The sequence below is a fragment of the Chrysemys picta genome, chromosome 12 (assembly GCF_011386835.1).
Source record: "Chrysemys picta bellii isolate R12L10 chromosome 12, ASM1138683v2, whole genome shotgun sequence".
Lineage (NCBI taxonomy): Eukaryota > Metazoa > Chordata > Testudines > Emydidae > Chrysemys > Chrysemys picta.
In genome coordinates, this window is record NC_088802.1 from 33,011,564 (window position 1) to 33,025,725 (window position 14,162).

Sequence of the window (14,162 nt, forward strand, 5' to 3'; positions counted from 1 at the left end):
CTCAATAAGGCTTCTTTAAAATACAGACAGCTCTTCTGGACTCCTTGCCCCCACATATTAGCCTCCCAGGGGATCCTGCCCATCAGTTCCCTAAGGGAGTCTAAGTCTGCTTTTCTGAAGTCCAGGGTCCGTATTTTGCTACTCTCCTTTCTTCCTTTTGTCAGGATCCTGAACTCAACCATCTCATGGTCACTGCTGCCTAGGTTGCTACACACAGTTAGTTTTGCAAAGGAAGCCTTGTCTAACTCATCCTTCTGATCTGGTGGTCTATAGCACACGCCCACCACGACATCACCCTTGTTGCTCAGGTAACCCTATCATAGTCCCTGGGAGAGAGCAGAACAGAAAAAAACATATCAAACAATACCCAGTTTACAGGCATGGAAAGAGAGTCCCTCCCCATAGAGAGGTGATAGCTGAGGTCTGAGACCTAAAGAGATCTGTGTTTGGTCAGAGTCCACCTGCTCCTGCTTGTATCCTGCTGCATCCTCACTTGAAATGCTAAGACTTTGCAGTAGCATAGCCAGCCACTGTGCCATGGCTCTTGTCTTTATTTCAGGCAGACAAGGGGATGGAAAGGGCACTGGGCCCTCCCACTCCACCGGCTCCTGATCCAGGGCCCTGAAGGGGTGTTGCAGTGTCCGGACCACTCACTGATCCACTCCAAGTTACAATGTCCCGTCCTCCCTCTCCCCCCCCCCCCACGCTGGTGCTTGCAGCCGGTCCTGTCCATGACCTCCCTGTTCCATTGTCCTGTTGGTCTTACAGTTATCCCGTTCTTCCTAAAATTAAATCTGCTATGCTGTAGTTTGAACCAATTGCCTCTTGTCCTGCCCTCTGTGGGAAAAGAAAATAACTTTCCTCCATCTTTTTTATGGCAGCTTTTCAAGTATTTGAAGGCCACTATCATTCCCTCCTAAATCTCCTTGTGGCGTGACACCCATATTCTTCATAGAAATATGCTTAAGTTATGAATATGTCATAACGGAGATATATTTTATGCAAGATGGCTCATATAATGTGATTATCCAATTTGTATGCATGTATAGTTTCTGTACCTGAAGTTAGAAGTATTGACTATGTAACAATTACAACTGTGTGTGTACTTGGGGAAACGCCCACCAGACAGTAAGCAATCCTCCTGAATGAGCCATCTAAGAAGGACAATAGAACTCTAAAGATGCTAATCTGCCACCTCCCTGAGAAGTTTCCTGGGATGCTGCATTGATACTACAAGGTCCAGTGATAATGTCACCTGATGCAAAATACCATCTTGGACACTGCTGGTAGTTTTCCACTGAAAACAAAGACTTCCTGCTTTATGTAAATTTTATTTAAGGCTGGGAGTCAAGGCCATAAACACTCTCCTCCTTTGCCTACCCAAGAAGAAAGACTGCTGAAAATACCTGAAGGGGCAAAGGAACTAACATGAGGCAAAAGGCAGGAGTGAGTCCAGACTGAGACGGGGCCTAGTCTGTAAGAAGAAATAACTGGAACTCTAAGCTACAGAAACTCTGCAACTGGCCTAAAATAACATTTAGGGTGCGAAATTACTTCTTGAAACTAGTCTCTTTAAGATCTGAAGCTTAGTGTGTGTGTTTTGTTTTATTTGCTTAATAATCTGTTTTGTTCTGTTTGCTATCCCTTATAAGCACTTAAAATCTGTCTTTTGTAGTTAATAAACTTATTTCTTGTTTACAACTCAACGCAGTTTGTGCAATCCATATCTGGGGTGAAGGGGCAAGAAGTTGTGCATATCTCCTTTCACATTGAGGGAGAGGGCGAATTTTTATGAGCTTGGGCTGTGCAGATCTTTCTACGCAGCGCAAGAAAATATTAGCTGGGGTTTGCCTCTCCACAGTGGGTGTGCACATGAGTGCTGGGTGAATCTTCTCACACAGATCTGATTGCAGTCTGTGTCTGCAGCTGGGTGTGGTCTGGCCTGGGTGTGTGCTAGAATGGGGCTTGAGAGCCTGGCACAGCAACCCAGCGCAAGGGAAACCCAGACTGGCAGGGCTGAGTGAGACCCCAGCACATCTGGTGGCACCCCGGAGGGGGGGTGTCTAACCCGTCACACTCCTCTTTTCCAAACTAAACACACCCAGTTCCTTTAGCCTTTGCTCAGATGGCTTGTATTCCATCCCTTTGATCATCTTTGTCACTTACCTCTGGATCCTTTCCAGTTTCTCTACATCCTTTCTATACATTGGTGACCAAAACTGGACACAGTACGCCAGCTGAGGCCTAACCAGTGCTGAGCAGAGCTGTACTATCACCTCCTGTGACTTGCATGCTATGCCTCTGTTAATGCAATCTAAAATTGCATTTTTTTTGCCACAGCATTGCATTGCTGACTTGTGTTGAGGTTGTGATCCACCACAACTCCCAGATCCTTCTCAACCATGCTGCTGCCAAGCCAGTTATCCCCCATTCTGCATTTGGTTTTTCTTCTCTAAGTGTAGCACCTAACTTTGTCTTTGTTTAATTTCATTTTGTTGTCTATAGCCCAGTTCTCCAATTTATCAAGATCCCTCTGAATTTCAGCCTTATCCTCCAAAGTCTTGGCACACCCCCTCACCCCAGATTTGTGTCATCTGCAAATGTGGATATGGATCATCACTTCCAGAGTTGCTTTAGCAACACTGTAGTCACTCTGCCTACAGTTCCAGGCATCTGGTGTAGCCTGTAACTCCTTCCCCCTTCCCCTGGGAGACCAGAGCCTTTTTAAAATGTCCCTCCACTTGGAGCGTGCCCTGCAGCTGCTTAGGGGTGGGACATGTCTGGCCCAGTACTGTCCTATGCCTTACTCTTAGTGTGGGGTCTGTAAACCCCATCACATATGGACTGAGATAAACCCCTCATTGAGAGTGACAGGTGTGAACTCACCCTTCAATTAACATAACTGTAAGGGTAAGCACCAATCTAGGGCAACAGGAGATTGTGACTCTGCCCAAGAGTTTGGACTGAGTGGGTGGATGGGTTTTGCTGAGTATTGTTTTCAGGATGGGTGAGTGCATGGTTTAGAGGTGGGGCGAGAGTGGGGAAAGCCAAACACACACAAAAATGAGGAACAGTCAAGAACTGAAAGAGAGGCAGAGACAGAAAGCAAGAAAGTCGAGGAGTAACCTGTGAGCACAGTGCGACCCTGGAAAAAGCTAGAGCGACTGCTTTCGGGTCTGTTGGCTAAAGAGACTTGGGGCAAGCTAAGAAACTGCTCATTTTGTTCCTGGTTCCTCCTGCCTTCAGAGAAGCAGAACTTTGTGCATTCCTCATAAATTAACAAGATTGCATCAAAGTAAATACTTATTACAAATTTCTCTGCCTAACTAGACCATCCTCAGGGCCCCAAACTTTAAATAACTGCTCAGGTCCAAAAGGGGCAACACTGGTGAGAAATGGGATCTGGTTTTCAAAGAGAGAGATTATGAGCTGGTTATCCGGTGAAGCAAGATGGAGCAAATAGTCAAGGTATTTGCAGAAATCAGAAATGGCCAGCAATAATTAAAACAAAACCTGTGAAGACTTGTGTTCCTGGCACATCTAGATCATAGAATCATAGAATCATAGAATATCAGAGTTGGAAGGGATCTCAAGAGGTCATCTAGTCCACCCCCCTGCTCAAAGCAGGACCAATTCCCAGCTAAATCATCCCAGCCAGGGCTTTGTCAAGCCGGGCCTTAAAAACCTCCAAGGAAGGAGACTCCACCACCTCCCTAGGCAACGCATTCCAGTGTTTCACCACCCTCCTAGTGAAATAGTTTTTCCTGATATCCAACCTGGACCTCCCCCACTGCAACTTGAGACCATTGCTCCTTGTTCTGTCATCTGCCACCACTGAGAACAGTAGATATCAATGAGGTCTTCCAGGCTAAACTGTCAATGGATTAATTTATAGATACTCATCTGGACTTGGACTTAAAGATCAAGATCGGCCAAAGACATTCCAGGAAGCTGTGGAATTTGCAACAGAACTTGAATCTTTCTTTGTGGCAGTGCATAAGAAGAGGAAGCAGCCACTCATGAGGAGGATGGCTGCTGATCACCGTGATCCTTGTAAGTACAATTGGTCTGTGTCTAATATGTAAGATAAAGAGGATTCTAATCTGGTTCAAGACCATATTGAACAATTAGAAAAACTGATAAATTTGGTTTGTGAAACAAAGGAAATTAGCAATAATGCAAAAATTAAAGGAAACGGTTCTGTTAAATTCTGGAACTGTGACAAAATTGGCCACAAAAGAAGGATTGTTCTAAATTTAAGGCAGGCCAAGACCACCACAACAGATATATGAAATGAACAGTCCAAAGTGCTTTCAGACATTCAGTTGACAGGTGTTCTAAAAGTGCAAAACATGAAGAGCTATTAGCCTCTCCAGAGTTAAGGTTGCACATAATTCCCATTGCAAAGGCCAACTTTACTTCCCCATCCCTCCAGCTTTGGCTTTCAATATGTATTGTGCCTGAAAATTATAAAGTATCAGGGGGTAGCCGTGTTAGTCTATATCTACAAAAACAACAAGGAGTCTGGTGGCACCTTAAAGACTAACAGATTTATTTGGGCATAAGCTTTCGTGAGTAAAAACCTTGCGAAGAAGTGAGGTTTTTACTCACGAAAGCTTATGCCCAAATAAATCTGTTAGTCTTTAAGGTGCCACCAGACTCCTTGTTGTTTTTGAAAATTATAAGATATAGTTGGAAGGCAAAGGAGGGAATTTCTGCAGAGTTTGAAGAAAATGTATCAAATTGTTCTTCATTTGTAACTTATCAAAAATTATCATGATTGGATATGTCTTTTCTCCATGTTTCTTTGTCTCCTTCTAGCTCAAAACTAGTTTGGTCAGACTTTCCGTATGTTCCATCTCCTGGAAACCCCAGGCACTGGCTCTGTTTGTAGAAAATAACATGTAACTATATAAAGTTTGTAATGATTTTTGTTGTGTCTGGTTCGGAGACTTATCTTATCAATGGGTGGTTTTTACCATTGACTTCAGTGACAGCAGGATCAGACACCACCTTGTCTTGTGCTGGCTGGCTGCAGCTTAGCAAGCACATGGGGTTTCTGTTATAGTCTGCATACCAGAGACCTGTGGATTTTTTTAAAGATGTAGGACCAGAATTCTAGTCCTGTTATGCAGACATGTTAGCTGGTATGCATGTTAGCTGTGTTAGCTAATAGCAAACACAGCCCTGTTATAAAACTGTCCTGTCTATCCCTCTTGAGATTCCAAAGCATCAGAAAAGAAAACTCCCCATGCTTTTAAAGAGAGAGGTTCTTGTCTCCTTGACAACTAGAGTGAGTTTGAAAAATGTTGATTAGAGGGAGGTGGTTTTTGGTTTTTTTTTTTTTTTTTTTTTTTTTTTTAGCTGAAAACACTTTAAAGTGACTCCTTTCTGATATTTTTGCAAAAAAGTGTCAAATGTTTATTTGGGTCTGTCTGCACTGCAGACAAAGGTGTGATTGCCACTCTGGTACACATGCTAGCCAGGGTCTCAAGCACACTTGTACAGCCTGCGTCAAAGCCCATGCCGCCACAGCTCTCCTGTTATTTTTAGCCATGCTCGCGTAGGTAAAGCTAGAGTGGAAACGTCTGCCCCAGCTGCAATCACATCTCCCATTGCAATGTAGATATACCCTATGTATCCTTCTGTTTCTCCCACACATCCATAGGTAGATGTTGCCAATGCAAGAAGCAGTTTTCAAAGGGAGAAATACGCAAATGTTTAAGGAATTACCGTCATTTGAAAACTAGACGTGATTCCCTGTCAGATAAATCAATGGAGAAAAATTGTTAGTGTCAGACACTATTTTCTTCAATGAGCTCTCAATTGATAAGTGAAGAGAAACACCAACTTTGTGACCTACTCTCCCAGATTTTTGTAATATCGTTCCCTCTTTTGTATCCCCACCAAAATGACCCTGGGCCTAGTGGGAATGAGCATACAACAATTTTCCAGAAGCACTGACAGATATATCCGATATCCGATCTCCTAGAACTGGAAGGGACCCTGAAAGGTCATCGAGTCCAGCCCCCTGCCTTCACTAGCAGGACCAAGTACTGATTTTTGCCCCAGATCCCTAAGTGGCCCTCTCAAGGATTGAACTCACAACCCTGGGTTTTGCAGGCCAATGCTCAAACCACTGAGTGGAAAGTTTGTGACTTACTGTAGCGGGGTGGATACCCGCTCCTGCCCTGCGGGACTTGAAACAGCCCAGGAGAGGGCTGTGGCTGGGGTAAGAAGCCTGGGCTGACTGAGGAAAGTAGGATTAGCTGGGGCCATGCCCCAATCAGGCCCAGCTGGCCCCTATAAGAGGCTGGGAGCCAGGGCCCAGTAAGTCTTCCTCTGCTTGTAGAGGTAGAAGGGCCTGGCTGCAGGGACCTAAGCAAGACACCTAGATTGGGAGCAGGGCTGGGGAAGGGCCAGGGGAGCTGGGAGCTTCGGCCTGGAAAGCCCCAGGCTGCAGGCCTGACTGCCAAATAGGTGCAGGGTTGCAACGGGGCAGCCCATGGGTAGGCAGAGGCAGCAGGTCCGAACCCCTTTGCCTGTGATGAGTGGCTTATACTGCAGCGTGCCCCAGTGAACGGGGGCTAGATGGAGACTGGGCAATAGCCAAGACTGAGGTGAAGTGGGGATAGTGGGTGGGGGTTCCCGTGGAAGGGGGAGACCCAGAACTGTGGGAGTACTGCCAGGGGGCAGCACCCACTTAAAGGGGCACCGGGGTCCTGGGAGGGACACGGGGGGCCAGCAGTGGCGGTGAGATACTGGCCTGAAAAGGGCGCTCTGGAGGCTAGATGCTAATTCCCAAGGACAACCAGCAGGAGGCACCGCCGGGTGAGTCTGCGCACACTTACACTTACCAAAGGTTATAGAGGAAGATTATGGAAGAGGAAGGAACAGAAACCTGGTCTCTGAGGTGTTAGAGCCAAATCCCAGTTCATCTTCATCTCTGTCCCCACAATCACTGTTGAGGGATGGGATTGTGACAGCAGAGTGATAATATTCAGGACTGGGTGCTCACAGACAAACATACTGACAAGACGTGGTTATTATAACGGATAATACAGAGTACAATATGGGGTTCTCTGGATTTCTGCTTTAGATGAATCCTGGAAGAGGAGATGGATCCACAATCATTTTTAACAGAGGGACAAGAGTTTACTGTATTCTTTTGTTTTGAGGAGATCAAAAACATTTGTCAACATGTGGGTCCGGATAACTGGGTACACGATGGGTAAGGGACAGTTTGGGTTGGAATACAACAATGTGAATTTATGTCTAATTATTGAAGTGAATGGCCAGTTTTGTCACACGTTTGGGAAATCTTTACATATTTACATAATGCAATTAAAACATCTAGAGATCCGAATAGGGTTTACCGGCACAATGTCATTTTCTGAAATCCTGCCTCAGCTTTCTCCATCCCCCATTCTTACCCGATTTCGATGGCATTTGCATGTAGTTGGGCTGTATACCCTTTTACTGTGCTGTGTATACTTAATGAGCTCTGGAGTTAATCAGATTATTGGTAATAAGAAACAGATTTAGAGGAGGTGGATTAGATAATTAGAGATAAATTGCTGTTTGTGGTGTCTCACTGAATGCATTCTGTGGACTGTCTGACTTTGAAAAGCTAATTGAGTCATTGATTAATGAGGAGGGAGTACTGGGGATGGCAGGGGCCCTTAGCACACACACACCTCCATTTGGAGGATGGCGGGGGTGATGCAGTGCAGTGGCTGACTTACTGGCGAGCATGTCGAATGTCTAATCCAAAGGAGCTGGATAGTGGTCAAAAAGGCCAGTAGTCATTTTATTTCCAAATTAGAATTGCTTGAGAATGTCAGGGCCAGTGGAGATGCGTGGAGTGAGGGGTGCAATGGGATGTCGCTGCTTTTTCCACCAGAACTCAGCCCTTCTCTCTCCAGGCCCTTGGGCACTGGTCCAACCTGGGACACCAGGGACCTAATAATGCTGCAGCTCTTGACCCTTTGAACAGTGTCTTCCCCAGCACCTACAGGCAAGAGAGGCCATTTAGAGGCAGAGACTGCTGTTCCCTTGCTGAGCCATTGCCCCTGCCCATGCTCCCAAGGGCATTGTCTCCTTTGTCAATTTATATAGGACACTCAGAACCAGGCCAGAGTCACCTGTGCTGGAGCAGGGACTGAGCATGGGCAACTTCCACCTCCCCCATCCATACCCCCACAAGGAGCTTGTGACAGTGAGGTGCATGTCTGCCCCAGCATGTCCCCTCCCCACTCCAGCCTCCTCATGCCCTGCCTCTGTAACACCGACAGACCCCAGTTATCGGCGGGTGGGATCGAACCTGGGACCTCTGAAGCTTAATGCATGAGTCTCTACTGCATGAGCTAAAAGCCATATGGCTGTTAGCTAAGGCTGTAGAGCAGACTCATTAATCTCTCTCTAAGTGGTCTCAGTGCCACTACATGGGACAGAGCACGACACCCAGGAGGTGTGTGGGTTATACCTCCTGCTGCTGGGTCTCTGTGGTGGTGGGTAAGGCTGGCAGAGCTGGCGCTGCGCTGGTGGGGGGTGTTCCATGCCAAGGGGCCATGGGGCCACAGTGCAGTGATGAAACCTGCTGCATGTCAATGGGAAACATGGATCTGTGGATGGGAACGTGGCCTGGCCAGCCAGGCGGACTCAGGAGAGAGCGCTCTGCATGCACCAAGCTGCGGGAATGCACTGGAATTCATGTGTCTCTTTGAAGCTTGTATTTCTCTCTCCATGCACTTCCGGTGCAAGTCCCTGACTCGGCTCTGCTACTGTAAGCCATGGGTAGGTGTCTGTGCTCTGCGCCCATGGCAGCCCTATGAGTGGGAGGCACTGGCTCCAAATTGGTCCTTCTCTCACCAGGAAGGAAGGTGTTCCAGGAGGACCCAGCCATCTGCTATATGGCAGAAAAATGGGACCATCCCACCCTGTCACAGCAGGAAATGAATTTTAAGAAATTTCTAGGCCCTCATGTGGTCAGGATAGGTTTGCTGGGTTTAAGAGGGGCCGTCCAAACCCCACATGATACTGGTGATGAGGGGGCAGGTTTGCAGGGGCTGTCCAAACCCCATGTGATACTGGTGAGTAGGGGCAGGTTGGTAGGGTTTGGGAGGCAGTGTCCATAGTCCATGTGATACTTCTGAGTAGGGATTGGACAACAGGTTCGGGAGGTGCCATCATCTCCCATACGATACTAAGGAGTAGGGTTGGGTTAATAGGGTCTGGAGGATGCCATCCAATACCCATGTGTTATGTGTGAGTAGGGGATGGTTAGCAGGGTCAGGAGGTGCTGTCCATACCCCATTATACTGGTGAGTAGAGACAGGTTGGCAGGGTCAGGTGGGCCCATCCATACCCCATGTGATACTGGTGGTAGGGGCAGGTTTGCAGGGTTTCAGAGGTGCTGTCCCTATGCAAAGTGATACTGGTGAATAGGGGTGGATTAACAGGGTCTAGGAGGGGCCATCCATACCCCCTGTGATGCTGGTGAGTAGGGGCAGGTTGTAGTGCATTCATCTCACTTCTTCAGTCATCCTGAACCATTCCATCAGTTTCTTGTCTACTTGTCTTGCACTCATCGACTTGCTGTAGATGTTTTCTGATTTATCAAGCTTTCAGGAATGCCATAGATTCTCATAACTTGCATAACCCTTTCTGCCACATGCTATCAAAAGCCTGTTTGAAGTCCGTTACGTTGCTGTAATAGATTTGATTGTGTTTTATGTACTTCTCCAATATTTGTCTTATCAGAAATTACTGATTTATTGTATTTCATCCTGGCCTCAATCCAGCCTTTCCAATCCAGCAGGCACCACTTCCACTTACCTCTTCATTCTTCTCTGCAACGGCTGGGTGAATGTTTTCCCCAGCAGACTCAATAAGCTGATTACTCTGTAGTTCTTGCACTCACTCTTATCTCCCTTTTCCTAGATTGGCACTATTATCTCTTTTCTCCATTCATTCAGCACTTGCTCTTGTTTGTAAATCTTGTTGAATGGCTTGTGCACCACTTTTCCATGTGTTAGGATGCACACTGTTGCTAGTTTTGTTCAACTAGGTACTGGAAGCTGTAATGGCTGTAGCACTAAGAGATGAAATGTGAGGAGTTATGTTATGTGGTAAGACAGTATATAACCTTAGATTTGCAGATGATAATGACCAAGGAGGATTCACAGAACATAACTACATTATAGACCTGGAAATCAGAAAATTCAGATTGAAGATAAGAACAGAGAAGACAAAAATTATGGCAGTTAGAAGATGAGAGAGAGGGAAAGAACAAACTCAGAGACAAAGAACTAGAACAAGTGGAATAATAATTTGTGTACCATGGAGAGATAATATCGAAAAATGGGAATTATGAATATGACATAAAAAGAATTGGATAGCAACTACCACAGTTGGAAAACTCTGCAAGATCTGGAAGGCTAAAGACATTTTGATAAAAACTAAAATGCAACAGTTGTCATGACGGTACTGTTGTATGGGTCGGAGTGCTGGGATATGAGAAAAGCCAATGAACAAAAGCCGCTGACTGCAGAAATGAACTGGCTGAGGGGAATACGAAGAATTTTAAGATTGTAAGTGAAAAAAGGAAGAGATAAGAAAATGGCTAGGGCAAGAAATAACTGTTACAGAAGATTAGCTCTGGACAGGATTCCTTACATAGCAATACATTCACAGAGCAAGGAACTAGAAATAGAAGAGGACTGAGTATGCATTGGTTAGACACGGTGAATTATGACATAGATCAAAGAGTTTAAAGATGAAAGAAGCTGTGAAGCTGGTACCCGATAGAAAGGTGGACAGACTTCATTCAGCCCCTTTGTCCCTGTTTTGCTGACAGACGGGAGCAAGAGAAGAGAAGCAGGTTGGCAGGATCTGGGAGGGCTGACCACACCCATGCTGGCACTGGGGAGTAGGGGCAGACTGGCAAGGGCAGGAAGTGCTGCCCATATGCCATGTGATACTGGAAGGGACAAGCTCCCTTGAACCCTACATCCCTCCAGACCCGGCAAACTCAACCCTTTGGGGTGGCATGGTTGCTGGAGCTTTCTGGGCAGGTGGCACTGACATCTGCCCCTCTAGCATGTGGTGTAAACCCCACAGGAACAAGAAGAAATGGCAGAGGGGAGGGAGGAGGTGGGAGAGGATGAGGCGAGAAGAAGGAAACAGTAGATCCATGGACGTGGGATGGGATTTTCAAAACCACCTGAGTGACTGAGGGGCACCAGTCAGTGAGGTTTGGGCTCCTAAATCACTTAGGAGCAGACTTGGGGGAGCCAGGCGGGAAGGAAATCCATACCTGGTGCAGCCCTTAAGGGCTCTGGTGAAGGTCAGGGCATAGCCTAGAGCCATTGTCTAGTGTTCTGGGATCCCTGAGGGAGCAGCACGGCTGCAGTGCAGGATTGTGACGTGCTCAGGCCCATGGTGGGGGCGTGCATGGGCCGGTTTGTTCTGTGAAAGGCAGCTGGACTGCATGAGCAGCTGGCTGACCTTTGAATTCCTGTCCTGTTGGTCATGGACAGGAAGTCTCATGATTCTGCTTCTCTGACCTGGGAGATTCCCCACAGCTCCTCGTTACATACATTGACACCGAGCAATTGCAGCTCATGATGCATTTCATGGTCAGTTAAAGAGCAGCTTCCTGGGATGGAAATGAAGCCAGCTCATCACAAGCGAGTGCAGATAAACCTGCCAGCGAGTGACCAGCTTCGGCATTGCTCACTAGGCAGGTGGGATGGCTTCATCTCCCATCCTGTGCCATGGTGGCACTGCCTGGTGAATGTGGCATCTGCCTGGCACCAATGGTGCCCTGCGCTCATTGCCTGCTCTGCCCTGGGGTTGGCACAGAGTGGCCCATGCAGGCCATGAGACAGCAGGTTAGAGGAGAGCTAAGGCTGCCCTGTCCCACCTCGAATACTAGCTCTCCCTGGCACTAGGCAAATGGGCTCCCTTCGCAAGTGGCCAACCCTGAAAATAGAACCTGGCTGTGGGAGTGCAGAGGCGAGTCATGAAGCAGCAGGGACCAGGCGCCCATCATCACTGGTAGAACCCAGTGTCCCAGGCAGCATCAGCTGGTGCGTCCCCAGGCAGATCCCCCAGAGCAATGGGGCAGCAAAGCCGGATCAGTTTCTGTCGCAGGGTGCTGCTGGCTGCCCTGAGCAGCATCCCCTGCAGAGCTGCCATTCTCCTGCTTGGGGTTCAGCAAGGGCAGGGTGCGGGCTGAGCTCACAGCCCAGACATGTATTTGTGTATTGATGTAATGATCAGAGCCGGCTGGCCTCGTGCTGGTTCGTTCTCTGCTCAGCTCACAGAGGCAGACGCTTTCCTCCACAGCCAGCAGGCAACCTGCCCAGCTCTACTACCGATCAAACAGGCCTCTCCTGATTTACAGCTCTGCAGCCCTCCCTGCCCTGCAATGCCTAGGGAGAGGCCAGGGCTGTCCCCAGGACAGGGTAAGTAATGCATGGTAGCTCTCAAAGCACATGGGTGTGTCCAGCAGTGATCAGGGCACAAAGGGGGCTGCCGGTGATGTCAACCTGCAGGTGTGTGAGCAAATGGAGCTGCACAGAGACACCCTGGACCGTACAACTCAGAGCCTGGAGGGGAGGAACTGTCAGCTCCATAGATCAAAGCTTGAGGAGGGAATGGCAAGTGTGACTGGGGAAAGAGGAGTGCAGAGTTGCTCCCTCCCCTGGAAAGCTGCTGCTGCAGAAAATACCAGAGCTGCACTGCACAATGGTGTTTGGAAAACCGCCCCCTGGAGAGATAGAGAAAGTGGCCAAAGAACCAGACACCGCTGCCGATAGGACATCCTGATGTGTCATTCCCCCCGGGGACAGCACTAGTGAGACTTTTACCCTGATTTTGCCCAATCCACACGGTGAAAAGTTCTGGTGTGGCATTAGAGCTGGCACTGCTCTGGCCCCTGCCCTGAGAAGTGGGATCAATTGCTGTCCTTGTGTAGGTGCCCCGTGCCTCAGGGCTGAACCAGCTTCAAAGCTGCTTTAATGCTAAGGAGAGTCTGGAATGGCAGCACATTAAACATTTGGCTTAAAACTTACCCCTGGCAGCTCCATCCTTGTCCCAAACTCCACCCCCAGTCTGGAACAGTCCAGCTCCCCCCAGGGAAGGTGGTGAAGTGACTTACCCAAGGCCACAGAGCAGGCCAATGGTAGAGCTGGAGACAGAGCTGAGGTCTCGTCACTGCGAGCCCACAGGCCCCTGCAGCCTGGGGAGCTCTTGTGTCTGAAGAGGAAGGAAGTACCTCAGCGGATGATGCTGATGCACGAGAAAGCTAGTGACGGAATGTGACCAGGTGGCGGCTCTGTACAACTTTGTGAATTCTCATTGCCAGGACGAGGTTATTTGCAGGTTGTCACTGTGCAGATTGCTGTAGCATGAGTGCCCATCTGCATGTGTATCCACCACCAGCTGGTGGGGCTGGGGCATCTGTCAGGCCAGGGACAGGAGTGGGTTCTCAGACCTCAGTGATCATCTGTTAAGCACCTGTGGAAAATGAGTTTGCCCATCCATAGTCCTACTGTTTGAGGGGAGTGGGAAAGGCCCAGACTCAGTCCTAGGCCCAAGAAGCCAGGTGACCAAGCCATCATCTCCAAGAGGACTCTCATGCAGATGGTAGAGAGAGAGAGACACGGAATGATCAGGCAGCGGGAGAAGGGCACCAACTGGCCAAGGTCAGAGATGAGGAGACCGAAGCAGGGCACATGTAGCGAACTCATCATCTTTGTGTAGGTCTGTGTGTTTCTTTTGTGATCAATAATGAGCAATAAGGTGTTAGTGTCTATGCAGCATCAACACCGGGTAAATGTTTTCCTGGGGCTCTGAGCAGAACACGACATCCCTGACTTCACATAACACTGGTCTGGCTGGGGTCAAGCCAGCTTAGGCTGAGGGATCTGGTCAGCTCCTATCATCAGAACTGGTTTGGTGTTTCATTGTTGATTGATTTTAGTGCTAATGAAAATGGACTGACACCACATCCTCCCTGTGCCTCAGGCCTATAACCTGGGCATCAGCCTTGACTGCGCTCTCTCTAGGCCTTCCCATCCAGGCCATGTCCAAAACTTGCTGTTCCTTCCTCCGTAGCATCTCTCAGATCCACTCCTTTCTCTCTGTCCACGCCA